Below are 12,888 nucleotides of genomic sequence, written 5' to 3'. Positions count from 1 at the left end.
TAAGCGAGGGGTTTCTGGCGGATAGAGCCGCGGTAATGGGGCAGATACTCGTACGTACAGCCGCAGCTAAACTGGCTTTAATGATTCAATCCCAAATATGGGTGTCAATAAGTTAACAGACAGACAATGTTGCACTTGCCGCGGCCAAAAGCGCGGTCTTGGCCAAAAGCAGATGACTGGGAGCTGCAGTTCGAGCTTTAGCTGGACTTGGGAGGAAGATCTGGAGGTAAGCCTGGACCCAGACCCAGACACCGCCACAGAAATTATGAAATGCATTTAATTTTGTTGCACACTTTTTGTGCGGTCCGGCGGATTCAGCTGCACAGCTCCGCAGCTCTTGGGGTCTTTGGAAAATCTATAAAAATTCCATTGCCCATAATTTAAGCCGTTGGCATTGGACTTGGAGTTGGACTTGGCCGTGGTCCTCGTCGACCGACCGACTGTTTAAGGAAGCAAATGTTTCCGTGCAGCTGCCAACTGGTTGACAACTTGTGTGGACCCGTGTTTTATGTGCCATCGGCCGCTGCAGTCGGGTTTATATTGCAATCTGTCCGCAATCATGTCACATCGTTCTGCAACTGGTTCTGCCAGAGGTTTGCCTCCCTCCCTCCCATCCAGCCCATCTAATGAGCTCCGAGGGCTTTCTATCATATATAAAAAGGTTTATTGCTGGGAAATGGTGAATGGCAAATGGCAAATGGAAGGGGGACCTTGGCTACCCATAAATCTCAAGTGAATGCCGGTCGAGGATGCATAAAACTTCTGACATTAAGAGCCAGACGCCCGCGCTTAAGTCCAGCAGGACATCAAAAGTTGCTCCTGGCTGGCCATAAACAAATAAACAACAAGCTGCAGAACAACTGCCCAAGAATTTGCCGCCAAACAAAGCCAAGGAGCTGAAAAAGTAACAAACAAAAAAATTGTAACGCAGTCAACAAGGACACTGTCATAACTTTTTTAATGTCCTGGACAGGGGCGGTCGGACAGCTGACAGTAGATAAATTCTAAGCAAGCAACTTTTGCAGCCAACTTGCACTGACATTCCTCTTGGCCACGTTGCACTCCCTGACAAATCGCAAAGTGCTCCCCAGTCAGCCAAAATGGAGACTCCAAACAGGTCGGGTCCAAAGGAAGCTGGCCAAAAAACTGCTTTGCCTCGCTTAAGATTTCCTTTGTCTCTTTGGCGAATCGCATAAATCTCCCCGAGCTACTTAATTTTTCAGTACGAACTGCATACAACTTTGGAATCATTCTCTAGTAGACTTTATTGGGTTACTGGCACCGCAGCGAGATAAAGTATGTATCGCCCAACCCCTTGTAATTGACAGTTGACACAGTTGGCCAACTTTGACAGGCAAACACAACCGGCCAAATTGAAGTGAACCCGATGTTTGACTGAACTGAATTGCCAGTTGCATTGCATAATTGATTCCTTTTGTCTGTACTTAAAATTGGCTTCATTGGGTTCGTTCAAATATTAAAAGTACCCTATGGACAAAAAGTGGGTTTTTGAACCAGCTTCATTAAAGAAAAAATAACAATTATTGTAAACACATAATTTTAATGAATTTAGCACACAGAAAGCCATTACCAAGGCCACCTCACAACCCACAACACTTTGATATTTGCATTTGATTTTATATTTCTACGCACTGTTTGCCAATCCTAAATCTATTTAATTTTTATTTACCATGTTCGTTGGCATTGAGTAAAGAGCATTAAAATTATCTAATTGTTTGCACTTATTTATTTCGTTTAATTATTGTAAAATGCCAGACAAACTAATTAAAAATTAAAAATGAATCGACTGTGGGTTACTTAATTAACAGTTTGATTGATTGGTCTTATTGTATTACTGAAACAATTGTGCCCATACACCCTGGATGTCATGAATGGACGACCTGCCCCCCCTAACCACCCGTTTTTGACCCCTGGGACCTGATGGAATTGTTTTCAACCGAAAATCACGCACGCAATAATTACAAAATGCAGACACCGGTATGCAAATGCCCATATTTGTATTTATATATTTTAATTACTGGAACAAATATTGCGGCCGGCTTATTATTTTGCATTTTGTGATGCGCCAGCAAACTCTGGGAATGGAATAGCAAAGCTGCCAACAAAAGCTAGGATTTGCATTTCAATTTAAATATTGTGTGACAATGCCTATAATGGCAATCCATCAAACGAGGGTAAACCAGGTCAGAAAACTGTCATTCATAAGCCATATACAAGGGTGGTCAAAAGTATTTTCACAAAAAAAAAGTTAAATATATTCATAATTTGAACTTACATCTTGTTAACTTTGGCATCAATGGAAAGGTAATTTAAATGCCGTTTGAATGATACAATACATTTCTTAACACATTCAGTACTTATTGAAAAGGACGAATTTGTGTGAAAATGTCCTTTTTGAACTTTTTTCCTCGACTTGAAAATTTAAATTTTTTGATGCAAAAAGTTTCTTCAAACAAAAATAATAGCAACTGCAAAAAGAATTTTTCAAAAATCATTTTGCTTATATTTTTTATGATTTTTTGAAAATGCTTAGAAACATGCATTTTAGGCATATTTTTCTCTTTTTCATATAAATTTTTTCCGACAGTGTCACCTTTAAAAAATCATAAAAAATATAAGCAAAATGATTTTTGAAAAATTCTTTTTGCAGTTGCTATTATTTTTGTTTGAAGAAACTTTTTGCATCAAAAAATTTAAATTTTCAAGTCGAGGAAAAAAGTTCAAAAAGGACATTTTCACACAAATTCGTCCTTTTCAATAAGTACTGAATGTGTTAAGAAATGTATTGTATCATTCAAACGGCATTTAAATTACCTTTCCATTGATGCCAAAGTTAACAAGATGTAAGTTCAAATTATGAATATATTTAACTTTTTTTTTGTGAAAATACTTTTGACCACCCTTGTATGTACAGAGTACATTGTACATTGGTCAATCAATCTGTTGTACGAATAAATTTCATTTAAACACGGGAAGTAGGGAGTGTATTACAACCTATGATTACAAATTATCTATCGTTAAGAATTTAATTTTAAAATAAACTAGTTAATTTGGCGTAAATTCATGCAAAACCTTAAAGGTTTTTAGTATCTGCTTTTAAAAAAGTGTCTTATTATCTTTATCAGAAAAGTAATGCCGTATAAATCGTTAGAAACCTACTACCTCAAACACTTTCTAGTGATGTAATATATATTTTAAGAACTCATTTTATTCCTTCCTCATTATTTTAATGGATCACATTATATTTCTAAATATCTTTGACTTATTGCCAATTAACCGCGACCGTTTCCCTTTAGGTTCTGAAAGATGCCAGCAATTTTGATGGGCAAGCAGAGGCTGTCCTCCTTCCCTTTATGGGTGCCAAAGATCTTTGAGTTATTTGAGCAGGAATGGCGAGCGAGAACACCTGAACAGGGCTATAAAGATGCTGTCGGGATGTTGTCATTAGCATTGAAAAGAAATAAAATATAATTTATTATCAGCTGGTTGTCACAGCGACGAACGGAGTGGTCGGTCGCCTTGCCAATTGGGTGTCGATGCGAAATTATTAATTTTCTCGCAATGCCAGACCCTCCCTTTTCCCCTTTCCCTTTTCCCTGCCGTATCTCTTGGCCAGATTTTCCTTTCCAGGACGGCGTGTGAATGCGACGGTGAGTGTGGAATGCGTTGGCCGTGGGTTTCCTTTTCCTCCGAACGCATCATTACGATAACAATCGCAGCTAAACGGCAGCAGACCGTCTCGGTCTTCATTTAAGATTCCTGGCGTTGCTTAATAATGCAAGATTCATGTCGATATGTCAATGCGTTTGCGCGCAATCGATCATTTTGGCGAGAGAGGCGGCCCAAGGAGCCGTGTTGGAAGACCCGTCCAGAGGACCCAACAGATTCAGTACATCCAGAAGATGCAGCAAACCCAATACCATTCACCAGAGTGGCCTGTCCTTGTTTGACATAATGTCGCCAGATTAACAGCGGCGATAAACCAGCGGACAGTTGTTTAGTCGGAGGCATTATCTTGGCGTAGTTGGCAATTTTATGGGCCGGCTTATTACACGATTTGGTCACGGCTAACCATACATCACCCAGCGGTGATAGCGATAAGGCAGCCGACCAGTGTCACCGACGACCAGGTCACCGAGGCAACTTATCAATTAAGCAGTTGGTGATCTCTCATTACACGATCGCTACTGTCAAATATCCCATAATTTATAGTACACTCCGATCGTTCCAGCCAGCGATCAATCGAGCATCCACCATCGACCATCGAGCATCGAGTACGTCAAGCGATCGGCGAGGAACATTGATTTATGCCAGCCCGTCCAGCACCACTTTTTGTGGCAGTCGGACAGAGTTGTCATAAGGACAACTGCAGACGTCGAACAACTTGCTGCCGCGGACACATCCCTTTTGCAGCGTTTTATAGTTATTTTATGATAATTCCCCTGGACAAAAGTATTTCCAAATGTAGCCCACTCCGAGGGATATACGCTTCGAGCATGTCTATTTCCCATCCATCATCAGTTGCTGCGATTATTTCTCCGAATATTTATTGAACACTCTCATTGCTATGCGACGCTGGTATTCCAAATATATATGTATTTTGGGGAAGAAAAGGCTCTCATCGTTATTTTCAAGGTGTCAAAACATAATTGTGGACAAGGCAGATTTGAATGGGGCTTTGGTCATTAATCGTTTTGTAGTTTCTCCTCTGCATAATGAAAATAGATGGGACGCATCATATTAAATTCGGAATGTATCAACTCGATTTGATTCCCAGGTAATTACCATTCGAATGTGTGATGCGTATACTAAGCATATTAATTTAAAGGATAAGATTTTGTGTATACTTAGAGTGTTAAAAGACGAAAAATGAACTTATATTGCTTAAATAACTTTACACTTAAGTCCAAAAATATATGATAACATTGTAAATAAATTTTCATAAAGCAAAAATCTTTATCTGTCATCAAAGTTTATGTGGCTGATGATATAATTAAGGAACATAATTCTTTTATATCTTCTAATAAACTTTTTCTCTCAGTAGCATGCATTTAAAAGCTAAGTTACGAGTGGGTACTGCATAAATATAAACAAATCTCAATAATCTAGTAGCTGTACAAAATAAAAGAGTTGAGTTAATCATGAGCCTTTAAAAAAAAATATGTGTATCACTTCTGAACATGTAACGAGCTGCAATGGCCGCCATTAATCATACCCGTGAAAACGATCTAGTGAAATGAGTGCTACCCACTCTGATTACATTTTCAATCTAACTCGCCTTAGCCAAAGTGCCCATTAAATGTCATTTGCAAAGCGCGATACATTTTTCTGTAAAATCATTTCTGGTGGCAGTCTGAGAGTGTTTCGCATATAAATTCACACATAAAAATTTTGGACCCGCTTAGCCGCTGACAGGGCACAATTCATAAAAAGGCTCGTAAGTGGCATAAATTTCAACCCGTTCGCTGGGCGTGGCACTTGGGGGGCGCAATCTCCGCTCCCCGGCCGACATTTATTATGTTTCAAACAAAGGCCCCAAAGTAAAAAACGATTGCAATATGGCTCATGTGAAATGCCGGTCGACAGACTTCTACTTCTTGCTCCGCAGCAACTGCCGGCGACAATTGCAAATGAAATATAATTTTAATATTTTACAGACATGCTGGCACACACAGCCTTAGAATTTTCGAACCGGGGGCATTATGAATGCCAGCCGGATTCTTACGCTTTCGACATTCGTTTATATATTTTTTGGGTCTATGACAAGTCTTCGTTTTTGGTAATTTATGATGGAAATTAATATGCACCCATGGCTGCTGCCTTTTTGGGTAGGGCCAAAATCGCAGGCTGACGGGAGTGATTAGTGAATAAATGTGGAAATTATGCAAACGATAAAAATTAATACGCCAATGATAGGCTTCAGAAATTTGTCAGCACGTCGCCGTTTTGACACTTGGCTAAAGAGGTGACAGAACTGAGCTGGGCTCACGTTTAAAAGGCCCAATTGGGGTTATGGCTACGCAGCTGCTGAAATCGATAATGCTGAAAGTATTGGAACGTAATCAAAATAACTGAGCATTCAGGCAATTGGTTTTTGGTTTATGTAATTACAACTATTTGATTTGTAAATACTTTGCGGTCTTTTTAAAAGAAATGAAGGAATTCTAGGGGGCAGTAAAACTGAAAAATTCGAGATTGGTTTGCCCAAATAAAAGATTTATAATAAATAAATAAATGAATAAATCACTTATTTAATAGGATTTTGTATTGTCAGTATTATTATTGAAGTATATCGTATTAATTTGATATTTTATTACTGTTAATCGATAATTTTCGACTAAGTAAGATCCATATTTGTAAAGAACAATTTTTCATACTTTTGTTAAAAGTAAAAGATATTTAAAATCTTAAAAATAAATTAACATCCGGTTGTGAAAAGCCATATTTATTTATGTAGAATATTTTTCAAGCAAACTAAAGGTTTTTTCATAATTTGTCTGCATAAAAAATTTTTGTGATATCTTTTCCAGATAAGTACAGCGTAGAAAAAAAGGTTGTATTTAAAATGGTTTCAAAGTACATTAAAAACTGTTTAAGACATAACCAGCCCAGAAACCTTGAAGATATATTTTTAAATAAACTATATCGATAACCTAACTTACTCAAAGTAGTTACCCGCTCGCCTTCGGTTTATTCTGATTGCTTTTCAATTCAATTATGTTTGTTTTAAAATGCACATCAATGGAAATTGAATTACCCATCGCATTAGCTATCTTGCATGTTTATCTTAAATCGCCATTCATCAACCCGATGAATGGCTCTGCAAATGGGTTATTCATTGCGCGGGCTTGGCCAGCAAGCAGTTCCACCTGATTGGCATATGATATTGGTGCGATTAACTGTTCGTTTACCCTAGATAATGGGAGCCATAAATTTGGCGTCTATTCGGGACCAAAGAGCGGGCGGCTTAGCTCACTTTCACTTTGGGAGCTTGTTTGCCAAATGCCAAATGGCCAACCAGACGATTTTCATTTTCAATCAGCCCCAAAAGTACGCGAAAAAGTCACGGCACAGTGGGCCAAATCGGGAGACACCTGATCAGATGGCCATTAGCCGACACCTGCCGACGTTTCGACCGTTTCTTAACACGTCAGTGGAGCCGGGGCGATCAATTAATTTGACATGCAAGCGGGACTCAACTCGACCAAACTCGACTCAATCAAGTGGAAAAGGGTAACGAAAGCCGAACGGGCAATAAAACGCTGGGCCACCTTAGCCATGTAAATCCTTTCACTTTCCAGCCAGACCGCAGCGAATAAATCTGTATCTGCCAGGGGCCAAATGGAGCGGGGGATTTCGCAGATCTGAGCGGGCGATTACTGCACTCGGCTGGCTGATGATGATGATGGCGATGGCTGGGCACGATTGGAAAACGCGGAAAATGCTGAAAATCTGCGGGGTGTGCGAGGGGCAGGGGTAGGGGGTGAAATACCGGTAATCGGCGGTGGATCACCTGGCGGATCAATCAAATGCCAGGCAATTTTCGGTAGCAAATAAATTCGGATTCAGGCCGAAAATGCAGTTGATAAATCGCCAAGTTTTCAATTAAAATGTGCGATTAGTGGAAAATCAAACAGCCGGGCTGGCTCATAATTGTGTTTGCCTAGCCAATTGTATTTTCAATAATTTTCCAATCCCCTCCCCATTGGCTCCTAAAGCCTAGAGGTAAATGGATCGAGCATTTTTGTGCGTTTCATGCCCATGTGGGTCAACGCGGCGAATGCGCAATTTCCTTTGGCCAAATCATGGCTACATGGTACATGGCATTTGCGATAGGCATTTATATGTTATTACCCCACGGTCCGGTTCTGGTTTTTGTCAGTTGATCGCCGTGCGGACAGCAACATTTGTAAAACATTTTAATAACCATTGACAATAACAATAATGGCAATGTTGCAGCTGCTGGGGAATTGAATTTTTGAATTTTGAGTTTCGACTTCGATTTGATTTGTTATTGCTCGAGACCATTAAATAGAATGGGGATTTGTGAAGACAATGGCAGCTCTAAGGTGCACCGTTTAAGCACGCTCGTCATTAAAATGTAATTCAATCTCAAATTTGAACGAGAGCACACTCATCCTGGAGTGGCTCATTAGCCTTTCAGATAACCCGCTGCCAAGCTCGGAACTTCTGCCTCTTGATAATGTTACGAAAATGTTTTATTACTTCCACCTATGCCAACAATTAACATAAGAATTTCGACTGCTCCACAAACTGCAGGCAAAACTTTTGGCCAGACAAACGAAACTTCACCATGCCAGACACGCACGAGTATCTGAGTGTATATATATAGAAGATATATCTTGGCGAAGTGGCATGCTATCCTGCCGGCTTTCTGTGGCTTGGCTATCATTTACATACGCATCTGTCGGGTCTTCTTCGCCGACTTCCGCCGGCATGCAGAGAACGCTTTTCACTTTCCCATTTCCCATCCGCATGCCGAGAATTTGTCAAGAAACACAATGCCCAAGGAGTCTTGCCAAGGAGTTTTGAATTACATCATTTTGCGGATTCCTGGTTCTTGAGCGCCCCATTTCCCTGCCCCACCTTGTGGGCCTCATTAACCTGCCGGCTTTGCAGGTGGCAGCAGGTGCACAGAGAGACCGAGTAAAGGCATCTGGGCAATTGCCAATCAATTTGCATCCAATCAATAATTGCAACTTCAATTAGGCAAAACAAAAACTCTGATTTTTCCCTCAGCAAACAATTGGCAATTACCGAGGGGGGCCAGAGTTGGGAATTGGCCGATTAATGCGAAAATTTCAATTGGCCAAACCGACGAATATTTAACGAGTTCACCACTGTCGATATTTGAGCTGTAACTGTAACTCATGTGAGCCCAGAGTGGCTCGGATCTCCAACTAAGGTGGGTCATTGGGAAAATTCAAGATACCTCAAGTCGAATAAGGGTTACCCTTCATGGCCATCCAAATCCAATCTTATCTGATTTTTATGGCAATGCAAATAATCCAACATTTTTATCTCTACTCAGAGTCAAGCTTTTTAAAGTGCACTACAAATAATAAAGTGATGGGCTTATCACAAGTGCAAAATCCATCGAGTGAGCCAATTATGAACTTAATATTTTTTAGCGCATATTTAATATTTATAGCCACTATATCGCACATTCCATGGGCCATCGCAAGTTATTGGACGGACATTACTCAAATGTCATTCCACAAATCAAGTTTATAGGCTCTAAACAAGAATATCCCCGTCACGACTGCGTTCTGACAAATCAACTGAGAAAACCTTAGTGCCTCAGTTGGGATCTCGATGCAGGCTGCAACCCCCAAACAAATATTTTTTATGGCCTCCAGCATGATGGAAAAACCGTTGATGAAATACAGAAACAGAAACACAGCCAAGTGGACTTTTGTTTTGGCCCAAAGAGTGCTCGGAGCTGGATGGAGTTGGCTTTTGTTTGCCGGGCTGGTATTTGTATTTGTACTTTTATGTGTATTTGCGCTAGTTATAATTGGCATTTTAGAACGTCAAGGTTTCGGGCAGGCTCTGGGTTCAGAGTCGTTTCTCGTGTTCCCCGGCATTTCCATTTGAGTGTGCAAATTTTTGCACAATTTTTATATTCCTAGACGGTCTGTCATTGTTTGCTATTTCTATTTGCCATTTATTTTCATTGGCTTGGCGGCAGCGGCAATCGAGTGCAGTTCGTTTTTTTTTTGGGTGGTCCCCGGGGTCTTGGCTGGGGTTAAGCGGCATTATTGCGGCAAATGGATAGGAAACTGGGGCGTGGTTGCGGCAATTTGCATTGCATTATGTAATTAGACAAAGGCCATAGCCGGTCGGCGGGTAATGGGGCCTTCATTATGTCCGCGGCGGTCCGCCACGGGAATCCGGCCAAGACAGTCCAAGTCGCGTTTCATCGCGGCGTCGGCATCTCTTTCACATCGCCACATGTGCTCCACTCCGGGCTCTCCAGCTCCTCCTGCTCCTCCTCTTAACCCCACTCTTAACCCACTGTGTCCTGTGGCCATGCATCATAATCAGCGGCGTTGATGGGCCGCCGCGGCTGCTACACTGCGCGAAACCGCACTGCTCAGTTAACACCTTTCAGCATTTATAAAGGCCTCAAATAGCCGCGCTCTATGATTTCTTACTTGGCCGGGGCGACTTCAAGCTGTGCCGTGGCTGCATTTCAGCCATCGTTGTCCGTTGGCCCGCAGGCAGAAGCGTCGCGCATGCGCACGCTGCGATCGCGATTGCCGGCGCAGTCCAGAGACCGCAGATCTGGAGTCGGTGGAAAGTTTCTAGCTAGCCTGATCGAATCATAAATACTCTTACAAAAAATAAGGAGTATTTTTTTCTTACATACACAAGATGAAAAAAACAAAAATGAGTTCCAACGACTTAAAACACTTAATTTAATTCAGAAATAAAAAACTTTAAGATTGCGAATTAGGCTAATATTAGGATAACTATAATAATTTTTTTTTTCATTTTTCTTTGTTGGAAAGATATCAAATTTGGTCTAAACTTTTTAAATCGATTATAATATCACATTAATGTAAAAAAGAAACTTTAGATTTACTTCAATCTTTAATTTTTTTATTTTACTAGCAATATATGATTATTACAATACACAACCTTTATTAAAATATTTACATGGGATCCCCTTACAAGGGATGTGAAGAAACATTTATTTTTGCTTCACAGTTTAATTTTTACAAACATATTTAGACTTTTTTTCTCTTCCTAATTTAACTATGCTGTCAAAATTTGCAAATCGTAAAAGAAGTTATTCTATATGTAGGCTAAGGATAATTCTTGAAAAGGGTATATGATAGTAAGAGCCATAAACTGCATTTTAGGATGGTGTCGGCTGCTCCCCCATCCGCCACCCACCGCAGCATCCTCCATCATCCCACTTTCATGGCCCACGTCCACTGCTTGGCCACGTTTTTGCTTCAAGTTCAAGGCGTTTGAACTCTTGACATTTGGCAGGCAGCTCTCGTCTCGGCGGTTGCCTGGATTGCCTGGTTCGCCTCGTAAATGTAACAACTCGATTAGCGCGAAACATTCAGCCGGCGGCTCAATGCAAACTGGAGCGTTAGAGTGCTCGCCTACTGGATGGATATGGATGAACCAGGGGTCTACGGGGGCGTAGGGCCATGGGTATCTGCATCTGCATCTGCCGGGAGGAGGCCTGGTATTAACGGCACGTTCACGTCGAGTTGGCACTTTTCGCCCGCTCTAATTGGCCTGCCCTGGCCTGAACCACGCCGAACCCACTGCCCATCGCAGCCCAAACGAAGTAAGCCAACTCATCTTTTACTGCATATTGGACGGGGCTCTATTCCGCCCCGTCCGCTTAGATCCCATCCACGCTTTATGCCATATGTGGCATTTACCGTTGTGATGCGCTTATGACTCTCGAGTCCGAGTCCGGAATGCCTCTCGAGTTGCGGAGCCACCCAAAAATGACCAGCCGCAATCCAAATTCCGGAACTGGCGCTGCTGCACAGAGGAAAAAATGTGTCTCAATTGAGACATAGAAAATATCTATCTAAAAAATATAATATTTATAGTTCCAGTTGTCCAGTTTGCTTTAAATAATTTTTTAGTTTTCCATAGATTGAGAACTTATTCTTACCAAAGGTCTGTCGGTACAGTCTGCATTTAAGTTACTTTATACCAATGTATTTTTACAAAAATTTCATCTTATTTCGGACCTAAAATACCATTCGAGCCTTTTTTACAACGAAAACTACTATAAAAAGTTTTTCTGAATAACTCTTTCTCAGATCTTTGGAGTATAAAGTTGAATCCCAATGAAACACCTTTCTAGTTACAATATATGAATTTATAAAAATTATTTTTAGTGATCAGTTAATTTTTCATTTTATATAGATGTCTAAACTTAAATAAATCATACCGAAACAAAAAAAAATCTCTATACAAATTAAAATATGAAATTTTTCCAACTGTTTTGCTGCTGGTTGGTTGGAATTGTTCACGTGGCCGATTGCTGCAGTCGGCCAAATAACAGGATTACATTGCGACCCCCTTGTTAGTTGCCTCTTTTCGACCCTCCAATGCAGCCAGACCCACAAAACAAGTGGGCGAAAGCCTATTGTGCGCGAGTTGAGGTGCCACGGCACGCAGCAAGGCAAATAAAAATCCTTTATGCATACGTGCGCTTCCTGCTCCTGTGAAGTGACGGCTCCTCGAGCGGATTGTGCCAGGATATGCGATTGGAATGCCGAGTGGTTCTTTTCGCCAGCATTGATGACTTCATCGACCGGTAAGCTGTTCATTTGGTAGGGACTCAAATTATGTGGTTGGTTGCGCAGCAACTCCTTTTGGCCACTGATCGAACACAAAAATCTACAAAATATTTAATGATTTTAATGTATCTAGCAAGTTGTGTCTAATCTATAGGACTTAAAAAAAATAGTTACACTATGCATTGAAACGTGTTTCCTATAGGTTATTAACAGATTAAAGCTTACAATGTCACAATAAAGTAATTATACCACATTTTTAAAATGTAGTGCTTAATTATAACAAATATTCTGAGTTTATGAGTTGTTTAAAGTATTCAATACCAGTAATTGCTTTAAAACCTTATTTTATGACAATACAATTATTCGTTTTTAATTGCACCCAACATTTCATTAATTTTTATGAAGTATTAAACACCAAAACACTCTGCGCACTCTGGATATAACCGGCAGTTTAATGTTGTCGCCAGCTAGTTGTGCAACTGCGAATCGAATACAGGTAGCTGCTGCACTCTATGGGCTAAATATCAGTGGGTGGGTGAGGCCACCTACACCTGGAGCCCCC

The sequence above is a fragment of the Drosophila subpulchrella genome, unplaced genomic scaffold (genome assembly GCF_014743375.2).
Source record: "Drosophila subpulchrella strain 33 F10 #4 breed RU33 unplaced genomic scaffold, RU_Dsub_v1.1 Primary Assembly Seq11, whole genome shotgun sequence".
Classification (NCBI taxonomy): domain Eukaryota; kingdom Metazoa; phylum Arthropoda; class Insecta; order Diptera; family Drosophilidae; genus Drosophila; species Drosophila subpulchrella.
Note: the sequence above shows the minus strand (reverse complement) of the source record.